A 24,101-nucleotide genomic window follows, 5' to 3' on the forward strand; every position below is an offset into this window, starting at 1 on the left:
GGAACTATATTTACTTCAAAAACAATTTGTATTTCCAAGGATCTCAATAAATATTTGCTAATTTAATCTCTTCGCATTTCTTGCAGATTACTAAAATCCTAAAATAAAGGCTCAAATGTCTATGCTTACCTGAATATTGAAACATAATTCAAACAAGCACACTACCAAAACACTGCCTAAAAAAGTACTGTGTTGGTTTTCTAGTAAGTTTCCTGTGTGCTCCAGAAAACCAATCCTTAACCCATCCTTTTCAAAAATAAAGTTCCTATCTAACTACATGTATCTGAACATGGAAAAGGTTAAAGTGATATATTAACCAATAGCTTTCCTTTATTAACTGCTCCGTCCAAGGCACTGTCCTAAGTGGTTTTTAATACATTGTTTCACTTAATCTTTCAACATCATAAAGTAGTATCCATTACTTCCATCTTATGATGGAAGAAAATGAGGTGGAAAACACAGCAGAAGTGTTTTAAGGAACAATTTCCAGGTAATTTCAATAAAAATAACCGGCAATGTAAAAATAGTATATTTATCGCCAACAAAAAACTAATTAAAAAGCCACTAAAAATTCTAATTTCCCATTACCCTCTAAAGTTTGTTTTTACTTCTGCTCTTTTCTAAATACATAGTCATTCACAAGTGATTTTCCCGCTGAATGAACCCCTGTCTATACAAAGCCTTAAAATAGGGTTAACTTACAAACAGCTGTGTTTACAAACTGGCAGTTGGGAGCTCAAAATACAACTTCTCATAGAAATAGTGTTACAAATGCGGGTTACAGTTCCAGGGCAGCTCCTATGGCATACTTTTACCCATAATATAATTGGATAGAAAAATCTAGACTCTAAACCATTATATCAACCGTGTGGAAAACTATATTCCCTATTTCTACACCAAACCTATCTGTACTCATATTAAAACCATATGTCTCTAGTGCTGGGAAAACTGGATATCCAAAAGCAAAAAATGAAGTTGGACCCTTACCTTACACCATATATAAAAACAAACCCAAAACGGATCAAAGACCTTAAGAGCTAAAACTATACAACTCTTAGAAGAAAACATAGGGAGAAAGCTCATGACATTGGGTTTGACAATAATTTCTTGGATATGACACAAAAGGACAGGCAACAAAAGGAAAAAGAAAAGATAAACCGGACTACACTTAAGTTAAAAACTTTTCTGCAATAAAGGACACTATCAGGGCACCTGGGTGGCTCAGTTGGTTAAGTGTCCGACTTCGGCTCAGATCATGACCTCATGTTTCTTGAGTTCGAGCCCTGTCCAGGCTCTGTACTGATAGTCTGGAGCCTGGAGCCTGTTTCAGATTCTGTGTCTCCCTCTCTCTCTGCTCCTCCCCCACTCGCGCTCTATCTCTGTCTCTCAAAAAGGAATAAACGTTAAAAAAATTTTAAAAAAAGAATGAAATCTTGCCATTTGCAACTACATGGATGAAACTAGAGGGTATTATGCTAAGCTAAATTAGAGAAATATCATATGACTTCACTCGTATGAGGACTTTAAGATACAAAACAGATGAACATAGGGGAAGGGAAGCAAAAATAATATAAAAACAGGGAGGGGGACAAAACATATGAGACTCTTAAATATGGAGAACAAATAGACGGTTACTGGAGGGGTTGTGGGAGGGGGGGATGGGCTAAAAGGGTAAGAGACATTAAGGAATCTATTCCTGAAATCATTGTTGCACTGTATGCTAACTAACTTGGATGTAAATTTTTAAAAAAAATCAATAAAGAGAAAGGAAAAAAAAATCTGTGCTTGTTAGCCTGGTGTTGTTCTGGTGTAGTCACAATGTAGGACAGGCCCTGTGTTTCTGGGCATCAGGAGTGGGGCTCTGTCAGTGATTGCCTCTCAGTGCCAAATTAGGCTCGCAGCTTTTCAGGTCTTGTTTGGAAAGAGTTCCCTGAGCCTTGCCTTAAGGGTAGGAGATCTCTGAAGACAGTAGTATTAAGATCTCTCTGCCCCAAACTGTTTCCTGCCCCACCCATTAGTGGTAGACGGGTTTTTCTTAGACTTTACCCTCCTCCTTAATCATGTCTTCACTTATGCCCTGAAGGTTACTGGACCTGCCCCTCCCCTGGCTTTAAAATTTTCTTTCCTTGGGGGAAAAAGATCTGGTTGAGGCTTTGATATTTTTTTCCCAGGTACAAGCTGCTCCCCTCTTTAGCTCTGCACCGCAGAGGAAGGTTCTTTCTACTCATGTGTTCCCATATTGTGAGCACCTGGTGGAAGTCTGTGGCAAAGATACACTTCCATTGTGTCTATAGCTTCCAGGAATACTGCATTCTGTGCTAGCCTACTTTGCCTTAATTTTAAGGAGTTTATTAACAATTTTACATGATTTTTTTTTTTATGTTTTTATGGCTCTTCCCTTGCTCTGCCATAGGTGAGCCAGTGCTTATATCCTGTCTCTCTTAGGAAAGGCTTTCCTATTCTTGGATATTTGTTTGGTTGCCCTAAGTCCTCAGCTCTCTGATAGGTTCAAGAGAAGTTCAGATTTGTAGTTTATCCCATTTTTTTAATTGTTGTTAGGCTTGTAGAAGCATTTTTTTTCCAGCTTTCTGTTGTGTAGGCAGAACCCAATTAATGTATAAAAGTGGATCTTTAGGTAAAACTCTACAATTAGAGGAGCTTTCCTTTCTGATCTAAAGCTGCAATTTGTAATTCCATGACTTGTTTGTGCTCAGGTTGCTTGGGATAAACTCCCTTGCCTCTTCCTTGGTTTAGACCAAAGGAAAGGGTTCAAATTGGCTAGGCTGATAGTAAAGAGAATAATTCCCCAATGGGTCCTAGATTTTCTCCTTTTTGGTTTTTGTTTTGTTATTGTTGGAGACCCAATTAGGATGGATATTCAAGGCCTGGGCAGAGTGGAAAGTGCCCTAAAATTGGGCAGGCAGACAAGGTGGGTGAGGGCTGGCCCCTGCATGCCAAGGGGAGTACCAGAAAGGTGGTCCAGGCAGGCAGGTCTATCAGGGGACCTGTAGGCCAGCCCTTGAAAAGGTATCTAAGCCAGGTGGTGAATGCCTAGGTCAGAGCCTCACCCAGGGAGGCAGGGTTAGGGCTGGTTAGGGTTTTCTAGAGTCTACAGACTGGCATTGCCAGGGGCCTCTCTGAGCTGCTGCTGGAACTCACAGTGTGTCTGCCGGTTGGAGTCTCCTGGAAGTGGGTGTGGAGGTGGTTGTTCTTCACCAGGTGGTCAAGACAGGAGTTGATCTGGTCCAACATGGAGTCGATGGTAGCATATTCTACCTCCCTGAAGTCATCATCTTCACCTTCCACCCTTGCCTCCACTGGCATGCCCAGGTCCCTGTTGGGGCCCAACATTGTGGGCCTGGGTGCCCCAAGGGCTGTGCGATGATGGAAGATGCTGGAATGCAGCGATCATGCACCCACAGCCAGCACAGGGTGGAAGGTGGAGGCACCGGATGAAATGCAGGACCAGAAGAGCAGATTTTTTTCCTCTTTCCTAAACATTGTGGTTCTCCCAAAACTATCTTATGGTTAGGCCTTCCTCTATGGTTTTTGTTATCTTTTCCCCAAACCTCTCTTTATCCCAATCCTACTTATCGTTCCATTCCAATTCCTGTTATGAAAGGTCTGGAAAAACCAGATTTATACAAAGTACACAAGTACATAGGTACATAAGGTACTTAATTTGAGTAGGTATAAGTGAAATCATATAATATTTGTCCCTTCATGACTGATTTATTTTCCTTAGTGTAATGTCAAGTTTCATCCATGTTGTAGCATATTATAGAATTTCCTTCTTCTTTAGGGCTGAATGACATTCCATTGTATATTTCTACCACATTTTGTTTATACACTCTTCTGTCAATAGACACTTATGCTTCCGAAACCTTTTGGCTGTTGTGGATAATGGTGCTGTGAATATGGCTATGCAAATATCTGTTTGTGTTCCTGCTTTCAGTTCTTTAGAACTACCTAGAAGAATTGCTAGATCATATGGTAATTCTATGTTTAAATTTTTAAGGAACTGCCAACAGTATTTTCCACAGTGGCTGCACCATTTTGCATTCTTATCGGCAGTGTACCAAGGGTTCCAGTTTCTTCATATCCCTGATGACAAGTCTTATTTTCTGTTTTTTGATAATGGCTATCATAGTGGTGTGAAGAGGTACCTCACTGTGGTTTTGGTCTGCATTTTACTAACGATTAGTGATGTTGAGCATTATTTGATGTGCTTTTTTGTATATCTTCTTTGGAGAAATGTCTTTTACCTGTTTTTGAACTGGGTTGTTTGATTTTTTTTGTTGTTGCAGGAGTTTTAAAATATATTCTGAATATTAAACCCATATGAGATATATGACTTGCACATATTTTCTCTCATTCCACAGGTTGCCTTTTCACTGTTGATAGTATCCTTTTTTTAATTTATTTTTTATTAAAAAAATTTTAATGCTTATTTTTGAGAAAGAGAAGGTGCAAGGGGAGGGGCAAAGAGAGAAGGGAGACACAGAATCTGAAGCAGGTTCCAGGCTCTGAGCTGTCAGCACAGAGCCTGATGCGGGGCTTGAGCCCACTGACCGTAAGATCATGACCTGAACTGAAGTCGGATGCTTAACCGAGCCTCCCAGGTGACCCAAGATTTCATTCTTTTTGATTGCCAAGTAATACTCCATTTTATATATATATATATATATATATATATATATATACACACACACATATATGTATATATATATATATACGTACATACACACGCACACACACACACGTATACATACACACACACACACACACATATATAACATATGCATATATACACACACATATACACACATACCTTTATCCATTCATCCATCAGTGGACATGTGGGATCTTTCCATAATTTGGCTATTGTTGATAGTGCTGCTATAAACATTGGCGTACATGTATCCCTTCGAAAGAGCACACCTAACAAGCACAGATTAACACAACTGTAATCTACCACTGGAAGAGAGGAGAATCTACAAAGGAACACAAACAGGTGCACAAGGAAAGCCAAAAACTGAAAGTCATCAGGAAAACTGAGAAATACTTTCTCATGCTTAAATTTCTAGCTTAAGCACAAATAACACTAGAGAAGTTTGCAATTAATGGTGCACTTAAAATATTCTTCACAAAGAAAAAAAAATTCTTTTGTTACAACAAAACTGAAACTTAGATCAACTGGACTTCCTACACTAAAAATCCAGGTACACAATTTTCCAGGTATATATACTATCTACTCAGTCTTTAACTGTTGTGTTCATGATATCTAGCATTTGATAAAATATTGAAAGACACACAAAAAAAGAAAATTCAACCCACTGTCAAGACAAAGCATTCAACAGAACCAAAGATCAATGAGGTCAAAAACAGAAAACTCAATGAAACCAAAAGTTGATTTAGAAAAGATCAGTAAATTGATAAGCCTCTAGTAAGACTGAGGGGAAAAAAGGAAGACACAAATTACAAACATCTGGAATGAAAAGTGAAATCCCTACACATCCCACAGACATTATATGAACAATAATGGAATATAACAACTTTATGCCCATATATTCAACAATTTACACGAAATGGTCAAACTCCTCAAAAACTGAGCCACCAAAGCTCACAGAAGAATAGGTAACCTGATCAGTCCTACAACTATTTTTAAAAATTGAAATTGTAGGAAAAGCCTCCAACACAGGGGTCCAGATGACTTCACTGGAAAATCGTACCAAACATTTAAAACAAAACATTAAAACAGAAGTGCCTGGGTGGCTCAGTCACTTAAGTGTCCAACTCCTGATTTCCGCTCAGGTCATGATCTCACAGTTCATGATCCTCTCTCTCCCTCTCTCTCTGCCTCTCTCCCTCTCGTGCATGCACATGCACGCTCTCAAAATATATAAACTTGAAAAAAAAAGAAATCATTTAAAACAAAAACAAAACACCAAATCTACACAAACTTTTAGAAAATAGAAGGGAACACACTTCCCAACTCATTTTGAGGTCAGCATTACCCTAATAACAACTGGGCCAAGTACAGGTCAGAAATTGCCTATACAACATCTGCAATAATCTAATACTATCACTTAAAATATAAAGGAAAAATTTTAAACATGCATATACTTCCTCTTCTTGGTAATTCTACTTATGTTAGAATTTAACATATCCTCTAGGTTCTCCAGGAACTCCATTACTAGATAAGCCCTTTTCTGTTATCAATAGAACAGAATAAAACAAGTAAAGACTCGGAAATGAGTACACTAGGGAAATGGATCTAATGAATGAAAATGATACAATTTAGTTAGATTACATCATAAAACAAACCTAACAATGGGGGCAATGACATTTTTAAGCCTACGAACTCATGACACTACAAGGGGGGAAATATATAAAGTAAAACATTTCAACTTTTTTCAACATTTAAACCAGACCTCATTTCAGGAATAGAAAGAGCTGACTGCTCAGCAATCTAAAACTGGGCAATGAAGTTTGCTTTCTATTTACCTGCAGGCCAACTAAAAGGATTGGGAAAGTAGTGGAGGGTGGGGAGAAAATCTCTTTCAAATGCTCATTATCAATTGCGAAATTAATTCTGCTAGTTTCTCTACCACCTCTAAATTTCAGACTCACATCTAACAGCCTTCTCATCACTTTCACTTGGCACCTCAAATTCAACTTACCCCAAAATGAACTCTTTCTCACCCACATTCCCATCCCACTGTCACACCCAAACCTACTCTTCCTACTGTATTATTTCCTACTATATTCTTTTTTTTTAAGTTTATTAATTTAAGCAATTTCTTTACCCAATATGGGGCTCAAACTCACAACCCCAAGATCAAGAACCACACACTCTACCGAGTGACCCTGCCAGCCGCTCCTCTTATTATCTTCTTGATCATGTTCCCACCGTCTACCCCATCAACCAAACCAGAAACCACCCTACATATCCTAGTCATTCCTCCTTGTTCCCTACAATCAACACACCCTGATGACTTCACCTCTAAAACAGTTCTTAGTCTTGTCCCCTTTAAATCCATCCTCCCCACTCCACAAATCTGCCTGTTCCTTCTCATTAACTGCCTTCAAAATAAAGACTAGACTCTAGTATAAAACCCTACATGATCTAAGTCTTTTTTCATTGCTATTTGCTGCCTCTCTCTTTGCACTCCAATAATAATAGTTTCCTGCCCACACTATGCTGTATCTACTTCTGCTTTTCTCTTTACCTCAAACATTCTTTTCTTTCAACTAATTCTTATCTTCATCACTGAAAGCTCAGCCCAAGTATCTTGCACCCCAGTAAGTTAAGTAACCGCCTCCACATCCCCAAGTTGATGTAAACCTATATTATCTGTATCTAAGCTCTTAACAAATCCTACTGAAATAATTTATATCTTTAACTGCACTAGACTGTAAGAGTCTTGAAGGCAGAAATCTAATCTGTAACAATAACCTGGCACATAAGATAACTCAATCTATGTTGAACTGAACCATAAATTTTTCTCATTTTCCTCAGAGACCAGAGATTAGAAAATGGGAAAAAACTATGTCACTGAAACACAAACAACCCTCACTGCAGCAATCAATTCTTGCTCACAAAAAGGGGCCTATAAATAAAACTAAAAATGTTCCTTCCTCATAAGATTTCCTTCCTCTTCACAAAATCCCTGATTCCAAGCAATATCTGAAGCAAACAATTATGGTTACAGATTATCTTGTGCTAACAAGATTATAATAATGCTACAAGCATAAACTCAGCTAATAATTTGCTAATGAGGTCTTGAGTGCACAAATTTCTATCAAAACAACAAAATAGCACACTGCATATAAAGGATTCTTAACGAATTTTCTAGGACCACCCTGATGTACATCCTTTAAACAAGTATTTGCTGAATGAAGCAGAGAAGAGGGAAACAAAAGTGAGTAATAAATAAAGACAACTGTAAAAAGATTACAAATCAAACTTTAAAGGAAACAAAGTCTGGGTTTTCCCATTAAAATTTAGATACATATAAATTGTAAGTTGGCTATATAAAGAATATATGCATACAAGGTTCCAGAGTAGCCTCCCGAGGGAGTTATTTAAGGAATAACAGGGAGGTACCAGTCCTGAATCTATCAGTTAGCGGCGACACTGATCAGACACTGATTAAGTCATGCAATCATTCTAGCATTTCATTTCCTCAACAGCAGAAATTACTGGACATTAGATCTGTGCATTTCACTATATGTAAATTTTACCTTAAAAAAAAAAAAAGGTGCCAAAATGGGAAATGAGTCATTAATTCAGCTGAGCTGTTTTCATCCTATCACATACAACTCATCCCATAGCACCCTAATTAAGAATTTAAGACAAACACTTACTACATGTTAAAAAGTCTTCAGAATGGCTCATCATTAATAAAACAAAGACTTTACTGGACTAGATGGCCCTTTGGTCTCCTCTAGCTCTAGATTTCTATGAGTTTGTTAATTTATACTATTACAAATAGTATCACTACTGGATTTATATTAAAATTTATATTAATGAGAAAAAAAGCTAAAAATCACTGCCTTCATTAATACCAAATGACATTTCCAAAAGTGTCAGCATCTGTTTTTCCTATCTATATTTCTAGCCTGACTAATCTGAAATCAACAACTTCAGGTACTGCAACTGTCCACTTTAATCTCCACGACTTCCCTAAGCCTTCATTAAATGACTTCAGAGAAGGAAGAGATTTCTCTGTCCCTCCCACTTATCATCTAATAAAAGTCAAAAGTCAACTAGGGCAGAAGAACTTAGTAGAGGAGTATTACATAAGCATCAATTCCAATACAAGAAGAGTTTTCATCAAATCCTTCTCCAAAAAGTGTGATAAAGATAGGTGGTCATTTTGGGGTTATTACTATTTTTGATGTATGACTTTGTCTTTTTTTACTAGCTAACATTATAAGATTCTTCAGAAGCTACTAAACATAATAAACTTATAATCAAAAGCATTTGTCAAAATATAGGGAATATACAAAAAAAACCCAGCAGATGAGGTTCTTTCCTTGCAAAATTTTCTTCGATGAACAACAATGAAGAATGCTTTTTCTAAATCTATGATCAATTATTTTTCTCTAGAGAAACAAAATATGTAGATTGTTAAATTGATGACTATAAATAACACTATGAAAATATGAACTCTGACTTTTTAAAGAGTGCATTATTCAGTTTGTTAATCACTGAAAATACTTATTAAGGCACAACCATTCAGATATAAGGTTTTGAAATACTACTAGCAGTACCCCAACTTAAAACCTTTTTATGTCTTCAGTAGAAATAACATTAGGACAAAATCAGTATTTGTTATGGACAGAATGAGGTAGTATGTCCTGCTGAGGGCATTTTTGTATTTCTTTAACCTAAGCTTTAATAGAACAATAATTTGGAGACTTTTAATTTTAACTACCTTCAATAAATATAATTTAAACATCTTGTAAAAAGAGCATTTTACTACATGGTATGAAAGAAATTCTTATCAATAACACTTTATAACACAAGGTGTTAGCAAACATATAATTTATGAATTCTTAAGAACTGAGTACCATAATACTCATGAGAAACTTTTCTTTTTCCTCAAAAAGCACATACGATACTTGTCACTCCAGTCTATTATTTTTCATATTACTATCCTTTCTAAAAAATATATATGTATATATATATATATATGTGTGTGTGTGTGTGTGTGTGTGTATGTATATATTCCAGCATTTTTGTTTTTTTTAATTTGCTGGGTCACCTGTATATATACAAGTTACAATGTACTTTTTAAACACATTAACAAAGAAACTTGACGATAAAAGAAATGAACTTAAACTTAGCAGAATTTTCCTAAAAGTGCTTTTATTTTAGTTCTCACCGAAACTGGGCAAGAGGATAGATACAACTACTTATTTATACTCTTTGATTAAACTTCTATTTATTTAAAGAAAATTAATTTTATGGGCATCTGGGTGGCTCAGTCAGCTAAGTGTTTGACTTAAGCTCAGGTCATGATCTCATGGTTTCTGAGTTCAAGCCTCGCAATGGGCTCTGGGCTCTGTGCTGTCAGCGCAAAGCCTGTTTTGGATCCTCTGTCTCCCTTTCTCTCTCTGCCCCTCCCCCACTTGCACTCTCAAAAATAAACAAACATTTAAAAAAAAGAAAATTAATTTTACATTAACCTATTCAGGCCAGTAGAAATCTGAAACCTGTAGAAAACATTAACTTATAGGAATAAAAAGCTAATGAGATTGACAAGAAGGAAAAATAGTTATTAACTAAAAATCTTTAAAATTATGTAGTAAACACCAAGGTCTTTGCCCAAAATAAATTTACAGTATCTGAAATAATCCCTACTATTCTTACACTACCTACCAAGAAAAAATTAGTCATTTTGATTGAGATAAACTAAAGACAGAATTTACGAAGAGTGAAATTTTTTTTTTTTAAAGTAAACTCTACCTCCAACATGGGGCTTGAACTCACAACCCCAAGATCAAGAGTCACATGCTGTATGGACCGAGGCAGCCAGGAGCCCCAAGTGAATTTCTATTTAAATTACTAGTCGGGGCACCTGGCTGACTCAGTGCATAGAACATGCAACTCTTGATCTTGGAGTTTTGAGCTCAAGCCCCACAGTGGGTACAGAGATTAATTTAAAATAAAATCCTTTAAATAAATAAATAAATAAATAAATAATAAATAAATACATAGTCAAAGACTAGGTATAGTCATAATTCTCTTACAGAAGTACACTCTTGTTTGCTATGACTAAAAAAATAAAATGGCATACTCCCAATAAGGAAAAAGTGCATTAGTTTTGAAATGTGATTGTGAATATTTTTCAAATAATTTTTATCAGTACCTCAGAAAATTAAAGGACTGTATAATTAATTATCTTATTTAACAAAAAATACTAAAGCAGGTACTTTTAAGATCAGTGAGAGGTTAATCATTTTCAACTCAACAGGATAATCATACATATTTGGGGACTACCAGGAAGAAAGTAATTATTCCTAAAACAAATAATCATAGTTTTTTCTCAACTAAAAAGATACTTATGTGTTCTGGATATTTTTCTTTAACAAGTAATATACTCCACTTTTAATAAAGTGTACTTTTAAATTCCTACTTAAAAATTACTTTAACTGGTCAACATAAGAAATTTAAAATACCAAGTTATGCTAATGGAGTGTTAATCTTTCCCTTTCTTGGGAAGCCTGGGTCAGTCCATTAAGTGACCAACTCTTGGTTTCAGCTGAGGTCATGATCTCAAAGTTTGTCAGTTCTGGCGCCACATCAGGCTCTGCGCTATCACTGCAGAGCCTGCTTGGGATTCTCTCTCTCCCTTTCTCTCTGCCCCCTCACATCTCTCTCTCTCAAAATAAATAAATAAAAACTTAAAATCTTCCCCTTATCTACTTTTAACAACATGTCTGCTTTTTAACTTCCCAAACAATTTATTTTCTTTTTTTTTTTAATTTTTTAAAAAATGTTTTTATTTATTTTTGAAGGAGAGAGAGCATGAGCGGGGGAGGAGCAGAGAGAGAGGGAGACACAGAATTCAAAGCAGGCTCCAGGCTCTAAGCTGTCAGCACAGAGCCCGACACAGGGCTCAAACTCAGGAACTGTGAGATCATGACCCAAGCCAAAGTCAGACACTCAACTGACTGAGCCACCCAGGCGCCCCTCAAACAATTTCTTAATATGTAAGTATTCAGTCCACAGAAAAATATTCTTCCTAAACTATATATGCAACTACTACTAAATATTAATCTCAATTATTCCTGAAGTATTCAGGTGTCTTCTAATAGTACAGTTTTATGTTTCTTTAATCAAGGTAGTAAACACATTTTCCTGTTCTAAAATTATTATAGCTATTATGAAAACCTGATTGCTAGAACCTCAAGTCAAAGTACGGCTGATGATTTATGTTTAATCTAGACATACTTCCTTTCCTACAGTCTCTTTAAATTAATACAGGAGACTTTATGAATACCATAAAATATGGGATCCAAAATATACTCAACTGGCCTATTGTGACCTTATAATAAAATTAAGACTTACTATGTAAAAATTTTATACTATTTTTTTTCGATGGCATATTAGTGTTTCCCTTCACTCTTCTAAAAATACCATACTAACTGAGGGAAACTGGCCAAACCTTTAAGTCATATTTGTCCTTACAGTTCTCCCATTCTTTGGACCACACTTAGTCTCACAGTTCTACCATTCTTTGGACCACCCTTAGTCTACCCCTCATTACTGTCAGATTCACAAGATTCCTTAAGGACCCCAAGATACCCAAGTTTCTCATTGCGACTCGACCCCCACCATATCTTTCTCTGCTAGACAGTCAGTGCTCCTATGTCACACCTCTCCTGATCAGCACATAAAAGCTTACTTCTACATTTTAGCACTGCCTCTGAACCCTCACCTGTTTGTGGTATCAGCAAGTTTATCTGATAAACTAATACGAGATAATATTGCCAATAAAAGACAATAGTTTAAAGTTTATCTTCCAAAGAATTTGTGATTTTAAACATCATTTTAAAAAGAATTTCAGAGGGGCACCTGGATGGCACTCTTGGTTTTGGCTCAGGTCATGATTTCACAGTTTGTGAGATTGAGCCCTGCTTTGGGCTCTGCTCTGACTGTGCAGAGCTTGCCTGGGATTCTCTCTCACCCTCTCTCTCTGCCCCTTCCCTGCTCCCACATGCATTCCCACAGGCTCTCTCTCTCAAAATAAATAAATAAACATTTAAAAAGAATTTCATAATACACGAGAGACACAAAATTAGGCACTAACAATTCTCAAATTATACTACACATTAAACCATCTAGTCTACCTATTTGTAATGTAGAACCAATTACAATTTAATACAGTTTAAACTGAAAATTAGGGGCCCCCGGGAGGTTCACTCAGTTAAGCAGCTAACTCTTGATTTCAGCTCAGGTCATGATCTCACAGTTTGTGAGTTCAAGTCCCACATCGGCTGTGTGTTGACAGCCTGGAGCCTATTTGGGATTCTCTGTTTCCCTCTCTTTACCCATTCCAGCTCGCATGCTTTCTCTCTCTCAAAAATAAACAAACATTAAAAGAAAAAAAAAAAGATGACCTGAAGTTTAATGTAGTCATACAACCAGTAGTGAATATAGATCTGGCTTAGATAGGTGCCTCACAAATGTCAAGTAAGTAAAAACTAAAACTGTTAATTGTATGGTTTTATCATAAGCTCCATATCTGTTAAATCTTCTCATCTTCTTTTCATGTATCTAAGTGTTTCTCTCTTTTTTTTAATGTTTACTTATTTTTGAGAGAAAGAGAAAGAGAGAGAGAGAGACAGAGACAGAGCATGAGCAGGGGAGGGGCAGAGAGAGAAGGAGATACAGAATCCCAAGAAGGCTCCAGGCTCTGAGCTGTCAGCACAGAGCCCAACACAGGACTTGAACCCATGGACAGCGAGACCATGACCTGAGGCGAAGTCAGATGCTCAACTGACTGAGCCACCCAGGGGCCCCAAATCTTCTCATCTTCAAAGTATAGCAAATGACCCCCCATAGCTAATCCAGTTAAAAATGGTCAGGTAACTTTTTTTTTTTTTTAAGTAATCTCTATCTACCCCCAACATGAGGCTAGAACTCAGGATCCCAAGATCAAGTCACATGTGTTACTAAATGAGTCAGAAAGGCACCCCTAAAATGGTTAGGTAACTTTTTAACCTACCCAGAATAATTACCTTAGTACACCATACATGAGGTCTCTCAGAACATTTGACACTTCTGACTTAAAGTGTCTTTTCTACTTTATGCTTTTCACAACAACCTGGTAAATTACAAATAAAATTGCAGACTGTCTACTTCAAATTCTGACAAATCACTTTGTTCTTTATTGCTTTAACCCAAAGTACATTCTCCTATGACTGAAATAATTTAATACCATTTCATTCAATCTGCAATTAATTTTACAGTTACAAGTCTAGAGCCTAGTACATCTTTCTAAACAACAATTTAGAAACCAGAATTGTATGGATTTTCTTCTATAATAATCTTGTGAAGAAACCTCTTGACCAGAAATCTCAAACATAGAATAGATAAATTTGGGAGACAGAAAACACCCCCACTTCTTAATTTCTTAACAGTGGAAAAGAATAAATTACTAGCTCAAATGAAATTCCCAAGAGACACTATGTAGAATGGAATATTATAAGACACACCAATCCTATTCAGTTTTTCTATACAATCCTATTTGGAATTTCTATATAGCTACAAGACTACAGAGATTTTTACACTTATAGCTTTTACATCCTTATAGCTTTTACATCCTTTCAAGCTGTACTGATAAGAGTATGAAAAGAGCACAGATACTGAATGAATGTAGAATTTAAACAATTTGAGAGATTTCTTGAAGACAAAATCTACATACAATGCTCACCCAGCCATCTGAAAGCCAAATTTTATTAAAAACATTAATGCTTTATAAACTATCCAAAAAGGTCATTAAACCAGAGATGACGCCTACACGAGTCCAATTATTTTACATTCTTTTAAACACATAATGGCCCTATTTTTTGAAACAAATAGGTTCAGCAAGCATCCACTATGCCCTCACCTCCACTTCCCATTCCCTTTTGGTCCTAGAAGACAAGTATGAGGTTCAATTCAATCCTAAAAGACTGCTTCACATAAGAGCTACTTTTGCCTTGACTTTCTTTATGACCTTGGAGGGAATCTACCAAATGACAACTATAATGATGTTGGTGTATTCTTGTTTATCACTAAAATTTAACCCTAATATGCTAACATTAATGAAGTCTTCTAAACTGAACCTAGAGAACTGAAAACCTGTGAATCAAAATATCGACTGATATGCATTATGAACCACGTTTTAAAACCTTAATCTGACTAGTAAGGGGGAAAAAAGTACCAAGGCCGCAAATTCAACAAGATTGAAAAATAAATTCTGAAAAACACCAACAGTGTCATTATTACTTCTCTTTATGGAAAACTGGTCTGCAACGCAAAAAAAAAAAAAAAAAAAAAAAAAAAGGGGGGGTGGAGGTGGGGGAGATAAAATTAGCTTCAACTAGACGTTTCCTTGCTTTTACAAAGATAACAGCTGGACAACAAAGGAAAATTTAAAACTTGGCAAAGAATGGGGGTGACTATGTAAAAAAATCTACAATCTGACAATTACTAAGATAAACCTATCACTCAAGTTACTAATTTGTATACCCATCTTGGGCAGTAATCATGGTACCATTTTATTAGCACTAGAAAGATAAATCCTTGCCTTGGAGGAACATTTACTAAGTATATTTCATTTCAGGATCTTAGGGCAGTTTACGAGCAGTATCTCTTTAGGCTTCCCTAAGGTACTCTAAAGTGCTTAACATCATTCACACATCCAGCCACCACTAGGGTGAGAAGTAAATAAACACGATTTACTTATGCAATTATTTACCACAGAATTCTAGTCAAGAATGCAAAAGTAAACATTCATATAGTTATTTAATCCCCAAAGAAAGCGTAGAATACTACGGGCGATAAGATTCACCCTTAATTGACCACTACAGAAACCACAGGCCTTCCACATGGGCTGTCCTTTACTATCACTCTTGATTCGAAAAAGTAACAATGTCAACTCAACATTTTAACAGTACAGAAGATAAACAGAACTCAGTGAAATCTCTAATTCCAGATCCTCAAAAAATGTTTATAAAAACTGAGATAGAGCAACGCCCCCCTAAAAGCACCCTACTACAAAGAACGAAATACCGAAAACATGAGGTGGGCCAAGGTTAGAAAAGCTGATCTAACCCAATTACCCGGAGGGACCACAAGGTTTGGGACTAGGAACGTGAGATCGGGGTGGGGGTGGGTAGCAAAGTGAAATCTAACCCCAGAAATCACAACACAGGCCGCAGCCTAGAAGCTGAAGCTGGCGGGAAGTGAGCTCCCTTTCTGTTCCCAGGGGAAAGTCCAGAGAAGAGCGGCTCCACACGGCGCACTCATAAGGCGCCAATAGTGCATGCCTACCAAGGCGCCGGAGCCGCTGGAGAACCCGGTTGAGAAGGGGAGGAGACCCCGGCAGACGGCCCTGGAAGAGGAGGAGGACTAAGGTTGGAAGCAGCGGCAGTGTCTGGACGAGGGGGATTACCTAACTGTGACGACAGGAAAGTGTCCTCAGGCTCCGGCGATGGTCCCGACTGCGCAATGTGTGGTGTCTTTCCCGCTTAGCCCGCAGCAGCAACAGAACCAGCTCCTTCAGCCAGTCGCCATTTCCCGCCTACCGACCTGCTGCACCGCACGGACAGAGACCCGGATGGAAAGCGGCCTCTCCGCGCAGGCGCCTTGACTTTCTCCTCCCCCTCCCGCCACAATTCCGCGAGGTGGGAGGGAAGGAATGCGGGCGGCCTCAGAGTCAAAAAAAAAAAAAAAAAAATCCAGCTTTTACTTCCGTAAAGAGCGCTGGAGTTCCTGCCGCCGGAAGAAACTCACAAGCCTGATTCCTGACACAAAATGAACGCAGGCCCTTAGGACCGAATGGAGGAACAAGGACAAAACCTATCAGGATACGCCAGGACCTGGGGGATATTTGTACTTTAAGGGCCTCCGTAGCTGGCAGTGTAGTGATTGCAGGGGGAGTAGGGAGTAAAGCGTTGGGAGTGAAGAGGCGGGGACCCGAAGGACGGTTTTTCCTCCCGCTGCTAACGGAACTGCTTAGGCAGAGCTGGGAGGGGGAGCGCGCCCTCACCGTGGAGGCGGGGCTTAGGAACGCGTCGCTCACCCTGGCGGCTAGGGTTAGTAACCCGGGCGCGCCTTGTGGGTGGAGCCAAATGGGATGGGGTGGGACTAACGCCTTGGCGCGCTGGAGGTGGTAGTGTGTGTAGAGCGCTGCCCCAGGCCATGTTGAGACGAATCCTTCATCTTTCCAGGGATCCCGGTGGCCCTTGAAGGTCCTCTTTCCAGCTCTCTGCCTAGAGAGCATAACAGTTGCTTGTGATTCTGTCACACAAGCCCACGCCATTCGACTCCACGCGAACTCGGCTGTGGTTCTGCCGAGAAGTCAGATCATTCAGACAAATGAGTTCCTACCTGCTTGCCTGGGTCTAAGGACTGTCAGCCTAATGGAGTGAAAATGTATCAATCCGAGCATCTAGCCCTAGTGAACTATCAAAAAACCAAGACTAATGGTTGGAAGAGCATTATCTGTTTACTAAAGCTCTGGGTCACTCACATTATTCAATCAAGAAATATTTATTGAAAAAACACAATGTGTGAAGACCATACTAGAATGCGAGGGATACAAGGTAGACGTGAACCCTGCCTTCTCAGAGTTCACGGTCTGAAGAAGACAGACAAGTAAACAATTTAAATACAATGTGCTAAAATGACCACAAGGAGTTCTTGACAGGCGTACAAACGGGGTGTGGGAAGGCTTTCATGAGATGACCTGAAGAGTTGATGTTACAAATGAAGAGTGCCTAGGTAAACAGATGGAAAAAATCCAAAAATGAGATTGTGTTGAGTAGTTAGGGTAGTAGTTCTGTGCGCTGGGGATAGAGGAGTTGAGGGGAAGAAAGTGGAGAGAGATGAGGCTGCGAGGTAAGCAGAGAACCCTTGTGAATCTGGTTGTTTCAAAGTGTGGAGCAGGTGAGTTGTCTCCTGAATGCCTTATATACTGCAGATCTTGCCAGAGCTCAGAGTTCATTTGCACCCGATATCTTCCGATTACAAGAATGCTCTGAATGCGATGTTTACTGACAGCCAGTGGTGTATCAGCGAGCAGAACTGGTATTAGTGTACAAAATAATAGATTCCTGAAAAACTAACTGGAAATCAACAAATAGTTACTGATTATCCAGTGTATATCATGGAAAACCATACAGGTTAAACAATTACCCCAACTGATTACCAACATAATTTTTAAATCAGGTAAAAATTGGGAATATTTCTGAAAAAAAAATATCAGTAGTAATAACTACCAGTGTTCGCTCTTCTAAAACTTAAATATGCCATTTACAAAGTGCTTTTATATGCATTTTTATTTTCCCAACAACCCTGTGAATAGGTGATATTAGAGCTCCCCCTCCCCCGCAACTCTTCAGCTGAAGACGCTGAAATTTTTTTTTTAAGGTAGGAGGAAGGGAGAACAAAGGAAAAAACAGTCACCCTTTCCAAAGAATCCAGTAGTAAGAAATACAATCAGGACTCAAGCAAGCTGTCCTTCTGTTCATTATACCACATCCTACTGTCTCCTGTTAAGTTTAGAAAGTTTGCTGGTAGCAAGCCTAAATGCTTTTGCAATTTATTTAACATTTTAACATTTTTTCAGAGGATAACGATTATGTTCTGATTTTAACTTTCATCGTTTACATCTAATAGTTTCTACTAGACTCTCTTCTGCAATATCTAAGTGGATTGTTGTGAAAGTCAAATGAGATTATTTATTCATTTATAAATGACAGTTCGTAATGTCATTAAGCTTCAGTAAAAACTTTGTCCAAGATTTTAGAATAAAATAAGGGTTTCAAAATATGAACTTAAAAAAAGTCAGGTATATTTATACACAAAGCAGTAGCCACAGGAAAAAAACTTAATGCAAAAACTTAGTGGCATGCGTGCTTTCTAAACTATACAAAATTATTGCTATCTGAAAATATTAATGAAATAAGGTGTTCACTAAGTAATGTGATAGAAGCATCTTGGATATTTAACAAAATCCTTCAGCAAATCCCTTATTACCTTTTATCTGATATATAAGACATATGCACTTCACAATCCAGTCTTACATTAATTCTATCTCTATGAGATATTTAAAAAAAAATTTTTTTAATGTTTATTTTTGAGACAGAGAGAGACAGTGTGAGCAGGGGAGGGGCAGAGAGAGAGGGAGACACAGAACTCAAAGTAGGCTCCAGGCTCTGTGCTCTCAGCACAGAACCCAATGCAGGGATCTAACCCACGAACTGCAAGATCATGACCTGAGCCGAAGTTGGATGCTTAACAGACTGAGCCACCCAGGCACCCATCTATGAGGTATTTTTGAATAGGCCTCACGCCCAGCATGGAGCCCAATGTGGGACTTGAACTCATGACCCTGAGATCAAGAGCTGAGATCAAGAGTCACACACTTAACGAACCTAGCTACCCAGGTGCCCCTATGAGGCATATTTTTATCACTCTCATACTACAACTAAGAAAGCAATATTCATAATAAACATTGAAATAGTATCAGAACTGCCATTGTACTTTAATATTGCATTCACTTGATGGCAATGATCATCTGAAACTTAACATGGTCAAAACTAAACTCTCAAACCTGTTTCTCTCTTAGTATTCTCCACTGGATAGAATATAATTCTCTTATATTTCATCCAATCCACTGTAAGTGCAATAAATTAAACCTTGAAAGTATATCTTGAATCCAAACACTTACCACCTCAGCTATCTCCCCTAGTTCAAGGACCATCATCTCTGACCTGGAATACTATAAGTCTTCCTGCTCCATTCTTGAACCTCCGTCAATCTTTCCAAAACACAGCCAAGGTGATCATTTTAAACCTCTTTATAAATTTTTCAACACCCTTAAAATAAAATCTAAAGTCTTCACTATAACATGCAAAGCCCTTCATTAGCTCACTCTTGGCTACCTCATGACTACATTCCCTACCTCTTGCTATTTGTATTCCCATCCTACTGGCTAATTAACCATTCTCTGAAAAAGTATATTCCTGTATCAAGGACTTTGTTTTTGTTATTTCTCTGCCTCTACTTCTTTTCGCTTAGACCTGTGTTATTCAATAGCCACTAACCACAAGCTATGGGTGGACTGAGCACTTGAAATGTGGTAGTGCAACTGAGGAAATTAATTTTTAACTTTATTTAATTTTAATTAACAAAATTTAAAATTAATACCTGAATGACTGCTTAACAGAGCTTCCAGCTGGGGTGATGAAATAGTTCTAGAACCAGTTAGTGGTAATGGTTGCACAACATTGTAATGTACTTAATGGCACTGAATTGTACTTTGCATGTAAATGTACCATGGTAGTTTTGCTACAATAAAAAAAAATTGCCCCGGGGTGCCCGGGTGGTTCAGTCGGTTGAGTGTCCGACTTGGGCTCAGGTCATGATCTTGCAGTCTGTGAGTTCGAGCCCCGCATCGGGCTCTGTGCTGATGGCTCAGAGCCTGGAGCCTGCTTCGGATTCTGTATCTCCCTCTCTTTCTGACCCTCCCCCGCTCATGCTCTGTCTCTCTCTCTCTCTGTCAAAAATAAATAAAACATTAAAAAAAATTTTTTTTTAAAAAGAAATTAAAAAAAAAAAAAAGAAAAAAAAATTGCCCCTTGGTATTCCGCAAAGGAGTTGAGCTTGTGTCCACACAAAAATCTACACATGAATGTCTATAGCAACTTTATTCATAATTGCCAAAAGTTGGAAGAATCAAGATGTCCTTCAATGGGGGAATGCATAAACTGCAACATAGTCATACAATGGAGTATTAATCAGCTAAAAAGAAGTGAGCTATCAAGTCATGTAAAGATAAGGGGTAATCTTAAATGAATATTACTAAGTGAAAGAAGCCAATCTGAAAAGGCTATATGCTGTATGATTATAATCATATGACATTCTGGAAAAGATAAAACTATGATGACAGTAAAAAGGTCAGTGGCTGCCAGGGATTTTGGGATAAGGAAAGAGGAACAAGTGGAAAACACGGGATTTTTAAGGCAGTGAAACTGTTCTGCATACTATAACGGTAGATACATGTCATTATACATTTGTCCAAACCCATAGAAGGTACAATACAAAATGTGAATCTTAATGTAAACTGACTTTGGTTGATAATGATGTATACACAGTGTTGGTTTATCAATTTTAACAAATAATTCTACACTGGTGCAGGATGTTGATGGCACAGAAGCTGTGTGTGTGTGTGTGTGTGTGTGTGTGTGGGATATGCTGGGATTTTCTACCTCCTACTTAATTTAGTTATGAACCTGAAACTGCCCTAAAGAGTGAAGTATATTGAAAAAAATTAATATTTGGTTCAGTTATTATAAAACTTTTAAGTATACTTGGAACATGTGTATGTGAATATATTAACTCAAATATAAATTTTATGAATGCCAAATACCAAATATTTCCAATGACAACTTAATGTCCATATTGAGATGTGCTGTAAATGTAAAATACACACTAGATTTGAGATTTAGCACAAAAGAAAATATAAAATATCTCTATCTCATTAGTAGTGTTCTATATTGATTACATATTAAAATGGTAATATTTTGGATATATTGGTTAAATATCAAAATTTCACCAGTTTTTTTAAAAATGTAGTTACTAGAAAATTCAAAATTACATAGGTATCCTGCATTATATTTCTATTGGATAGTGTTACACAAGATATCCACATGGCTTATTTTCACACCACCTCTTCAGAAAGGCCCTCCCTGATCATCCTATCTAAAAATAGCACTCCTCCATCACTATTCCTTTATTCTGATTTATTTTTCTTAAAGCATTTATCACTATGAGTATAGAAAATAATGATCTCTCCCTCTGGTATTTATGTAAGTTCCATGAAGGCAAAGACATTGTAGTACTCAAAACAGCTCTCTATACAGATTAGGTACTCAATAAGAAATTAAAAGAATGATCGTTGTTCTTTCATGATTGAATCTTTAGGCTTATGTGTTAGGGGGTGTCTGGAGCCCTCAATAAATATTGAATGAATCCCAAATCCACATTTCTTGGTCTCTCAACATTTCAACCTTCCATTTTCAAATACTTATAGTACAACTACATTTGTATGTCTTCAAATTCATTCTACTGCTATTTGCAATTTGCAATTAAACCCATCCAATGAATGTTTCATTTCAGTTATTATACTTCACAGTTCTAGAATTTCCATTAGGTTTTCTATAATTTTCATTTCTGTGCTGAGATCCTCTATCTGTTCACTTACTTAAAACATTTTCATTTAATCTTTAAACATACTTTTTTTTTAGGACTTTTTAATTTAATGTTTTAAAATTTAAATTCAAGTTAGTTAACATACAGTGCAGTAAACACTTTTAATACCTGCATTTACAAATAACAATATAACAAATAACAACAGCCATCTAATTTTTTTAACTATAGATCACATTTCAAGTCTTTGTATGTCTGATAATTTTTTATTGAAAACTAGACATTGTGTATATGTTTTATAGATTCTTGATTGTTATCTTCTGAAAAGTGATGATTCTTATTTTAGCAGATTCTTCAGTTACTGAGTAGTTACCTTAAACTAATATAGGCTTGGTTTTATGCTTTGTTAGTTCATATCTATGAGAAGCCGAAGGAGTTTCATTAAGTTCTAACTTGACAGGACTCAATCTTCATACTTTATCTCCCCTTACAATCTTGTCAGAGCTTGTTAGGGCAGACCTAGGGTAGGTCTTACTCGAGGGCATGGTCTTTACTCCCAAGGTGCAACCTTTCTAATCGTTTATCTGGATGCCACAATTGTTACAGGACTCCACCTTGACAGGCCCAGAAACCTAGTGTCCTATAGCACGGCTTTCATGCCAACACTTCTTTTAATTAATATTTTTAATGTTTTTATTTATTTTTGAGAGAGAGAGAGAGAAACAGAGAGACAGAGCGTGAGTGGGGGAGGGGCAGAGAGAGAGGGAGACAGAATCCAGGCTCTGAGCTGTCAGCACAGAACCCATGTGGGGCTCAAACTCACGAACCGTAAGACCATGATCTGAGCTGAAGTCGGACACTTAACCGACTGAACCACCCAGGCACCCTTTATGGCAACACTTCTTGACCTCTGGTATCTACGTTCCATTCTCAACTCTGTGGCAACTGCTATGGGGTAAGCATCAGGTGGTTTTGCTCTAATTATGTACAGTCCAGCCCTCAGCCATGAACTTGTGGGCACCCTTATAAGGATTTCTGGGGCTACCTCTCTGTATAGATAGCTCCCTCTTCTCTGATGTCCACCCAATTGATTTCCAACTGCTTCAGCTGCTCCCCACTATGATCTCTGTCATCTCAGTTCAGCTTTTTTACACCCATAGGAAGCTGGGTGACTGTGGGGCTCAACTGCTTAAGTTTCCCTTATTTCAGAAGCTTAAGTTTTTTGCTCCCCCAAAACAGTCACATCTTGTCCAGTTTTATACTTACCACTAATTCAGAAAGGGCTAGTCAAATTAATCATAGTCAGAAACAAAAATCTCCCTTCCCTCATATTTTTTGGAGTGGAATTAAGGAAAGAAGAGCAGCTGTCCTCAGGTGGCAAAACTAAGAAAATGTGACCTGCTGGAAGTCTTGGTTAGAGTTTTGAGGGGAGAGCTAGTCTGAGTGAAAGAAAGTAGCAAGTAGAGAGAAGCAGAAATGGGAGTTAGTGAAACAAAGTTGGCAGCGTTTAAGTCCTTGTGTCAATACAATTATCCTCAAGTCCAGCTGACTTCTGCCCTTTTTGCAGTTTATTTACATGGACCATTAAATTTCCCCTTTTTCTTTCTGGGACAGTTGTTTGAATTTTCATTTGGAACCCTTAGTGAGGAGAGTCTTAAAAGGAATTAGATATAGCGCAATTAGAACTGAATATTTATGTGAAGACTCAATAACCTAGACTTTGGAAATGTATTAAATAACATCACATGGTTTGATTGTCTTATTGAAGTCATGGGGTCAGACATGTGAGGGAACAGAAGTTTCCAAGGCTAGCCATTATGACAAGTGACTACCCCCCTCATAACTACACGGTTTTTGTTTTGTTTTGTTTTATACATTCTCTGTCCTCATATTCTAGCAAATTTTATGTTTACAGGTGTATACAGGACAAGTCAAAAAGGAACACAATCTTAAGATTTTTTAAAATAAAGGGACATATTTTAGAAATGATTTTGAAGTTGTATTCACATTTTCCTTAGAATCATCCCTCCATGTATATTTTGGATTTTATATTTTCTCTTTATGGGTCAGTAGCAAGTGACCTGAACTTAAAAGGTTCTACCTACCCTACCCTTTCCATACCTCTTCAGCCTCATTTCTCTCATGATATTCTAGCTTCATAATT

The 24,101-nt window shown here is 37.6% G+C and overlaps 1 protein-coding gene and 1 pseudogene across 2 annotated transcripts in view; both read right to left on the reverse strand.

The window, feature by feature from the left end:
* CTDSPL2 (CTD small phosphatase like 2) overlaps positions 1-16,339 on the reverse strand; it is an 80,265-nt gene extending 63,926 nt beyond the window's left edge. For both annotated transcript variants that reach the window (XM_047075170.1, XM_047075169.1), the window contains exon 1: positions 16,176-16,339. The gene's annotated coding sequence lies outside the window, so the exon portion shown is untranslated. The remainder of the gene's footprint in view (positions 1-16,175) is intronic.
* On the reverse strand, positions 3,110-3,629 carry LOC124508246 (bublin coiled-coil protein-like; annotated as a pseudogene).
* Positions 16,340-24,101: the final 7,762 nt, after the last annotated feature.

Source organism: Lynx rufus, unplaced genomic scaffold (genome assembly GCF_022079265.1).
Source record: "Lynx rufus isolate CCGP_SWC_20201006 ecotype Redwood Valley unplaced genomic scaffold, mLynRuf1.p SCAF_13, whole genome shotgun sequence".
Lineage (NCBI taxonomy): Eukaryota > Metazoa > Chordata > Mammalia > Carnivora > Felidae > Lynx > Lynx rufus.